Source organism: Trachypithecus francoisi, unplaced genomic scaffold, assembly GCF_009764315.1.
Source record: "Trachypithecus francoisi isolate TF-2019V2 unplaced genomic scaffold, Tfra_2.0 Lachesis_group7, whole genome shotgun sequence".
Lineage (NCBI taxonomy): Eukaryota > Metazoa > Chordata > Mammalia > Primates > Cercopithecidae > Trachypithecus > Trachypithecus francoisi.
In genome coordinates, this window is record NW_022681472.1 from 45,763,762 (window position 1) to 45,766,506 (window position 2,745).

Consider the following 2,745-nt stretch of genomic DNA (forward strand, 5'->3'; position numbering starts at 1 on the left):
GTGAAACCACTTCCAGGAAATGTTTCAGGTATAGAGCGACAGCCATTGTTTCCTTATTGTTCTTGTGGAAACTAAAACAATGAGAATTTAATGACTTTGAATAATAGAATTTTAGAGCTGGTAAAGCCTTAGAAAATGCTAATTCTCAATGTTTTTGTTTTACAGTTAAGGAAACTGCAGACCTAGAAAGTTGTGTGACTTGCCCTAGGTCATACAGTTTAAGTCAGGCTCATGTCTCTCACCCAGTTGGATATTTCTTGGGATCATAACTTAAGAGACAATAACAAGGTTTTTAGGAGGTAACAGTTACATTACAAAAGCCTTGAAGAGGCGAAAACCCATCAATGTCTTTAGCTTATTAGTTGAAGTATGACTTCTAAAAATGCACAAATCATGAATTATTACAATATGAATGCACTCAGGTAACCTTTCTCCAGGTCAAGAAACAGAAGAAACAGAACATTACCAGGAACCCAGAAGCCTCCCTTCTGCCCACCATCGTGACTCCTTTCCTCCTTCTCACAACTAAACACTGTCTTGACTTCTAACCCCATCGTTAAGCTGTTTTGAGATTTATATAAATAGAATCACACAATATGTATTCTTCTGTTTTTTTGGCTTTCTTTCTGTGTAGTAATTGCTTATGCACGCTCATTGTTATATTCCATAGAATATAAGGTATATATATGAATATACCACAATTTATTTGTTAGTTCTGGTGTTAGTGGACATTTGAATTATTTCTAGTTTGAGGCTATGCCAAACACAAAGCTGCCACGAACATTCTATTCTTTTGGCGAAAATATATACACCTTTATCTGTTAGACTGGTAATACCTCAAAGTGAAATTGCTGGGTTTTAGGGTATGCTTGTGTTCAAATTGAGTAGATACTGTCAAATGGCTTCCAAGACTATTCACAATTTAACCTCCCACCAAGCTGTTTGGGAACTTCCACTGTGCCGCATCCTAACCAGTAGTGAGCATTCAAATTCTCTTTACTTTGAGCCATTCTGTGAGTGTGTGGTGGCATCTCGTGTGTTTAATTAGCTCTTTTTTTTTTTTTTTTTTGAGAGAGAGGGTCTCCTGTTGCTTAGGCTGGAGTGGAGTGACATGATCTCGGCTCACTACAGCTTTGACTTCCTGGGCTCAGGTGATTTTCCCACCCGAGTTCCCTAGTAGCTGGGACTACAGGTGCACGCTACCATGCCTAGCTAGCTTTTTGTAGAGACAGTTTTGCCATGTTGCCAGACTGGTCTCAAACTCCTGGGCTCAAGTGATCCTCCTGCCTCAGCCTCCCAAAATGCTGGGATTACAGGTGTGAGCCACTGCACCTGGCCAATTTGCATTTATTCTGATTACTAATAAAATTGATTACTTGTATATGTTATTGGATATCATTTGGGTATCTTCTAGTGAAAAATTTGTTCAGCTTTCTTACACATTTTTCTATTGGGTTATATTTTTAAATGTTGGTTTCTAGGAGTAATGTTAATATATTTTGGGTATGTGCCTTTGTCAAGTATGTGTTGCAAATATCTTCTCCCACTCTGAAATTTGATTTTTCACTCTCTTTAATAGTTTTTTGTTGAAGTATATAGTCTCTGAACAGGAATTCTTAATTTTAATAGAGTCCAATTTTTCAATTTGTTTCTTCATAATTGGATGTGAAGAAGTATTTTCATGCATGAAGTATTGAAGTTATTCTCCTGTGTTTACATATGTTTCACATTTATATTGATAAACTTGTAATGAATTTTGTTTGTGGTATGAGGTAGGCATTATGCCTGTAATTTTATATTTGCCTATCTAGATTCATTTTTTTCATTCTTCATCCTGTTCTGTGCTTGAGGAAGCAGACTTGTCATTTATAGGTAAGTGCGACTGATGTAGCTGAGGTGTAGGAATTTCTTTGTGTGATAGTGCTCAGGAATTAAAGCCTACCGTGCTAGTCCTGCTTCTAGATTCATGACAGTTATTGCTGACAGCCCTCTATGAAGTCTCTTCAGAAATTTCCCTATCATAATTTGTTGTTGTTTTTCTTTCTTTGCTCGTGCTGTTACTGTAAGAATGCCAAATCTGGTAGAGTTTTGGTGCATACTTGGTAGTGAATAGTTATTTTTCTATGAATGAAATATAGGAAAATTCTGTATGTTCCTGTTATTCTGTTGGAGATATTTCAAGAAGAAATATTTGACTATGGGCCGGGCACAGTGACTTACGCCTATAATCCCAGCTCTTTGGGAGGCGACGGCAGGTAGATTATGAGGTCAGGAGTTCTAGATGAACCTGGCCAAGATGGTTAAACCCCGTCTCTACTAAAAATACAAAAATAAAAATTAGCCGGGCGTTGTGGCGGGCACCTGCAGTCCCAGCTACTCAGAAGGCTGAGACAGAAGAATCGCTTGAACCCAGGAGGCAGAGGTTGCAGTGAGCCGAGATCATGCCATTGCACTCCAGCCTGAGCGACAGAGTGAAACTACGTCTTAAAAAAAAAAAAAAAATTAAATATTTGACTATGTCAGTTGGGCAGAAAACTTCAAATATTTGGAAATTTTGAGATTTCTTTGTAAATTTTAATGTTAGAGGAACCCTTCAATTCAACGAAGTATCCAGTAGTTCACTGAGTCACATTTATGTTTATTTAGATTCCTTAGGCCATAAAAGTTTTATCCTACATTTCCACCTGGATCCATCATGGATTGCATGTCAGCTGACATTTTGAAGAAAAAAACAAATACAAGAGA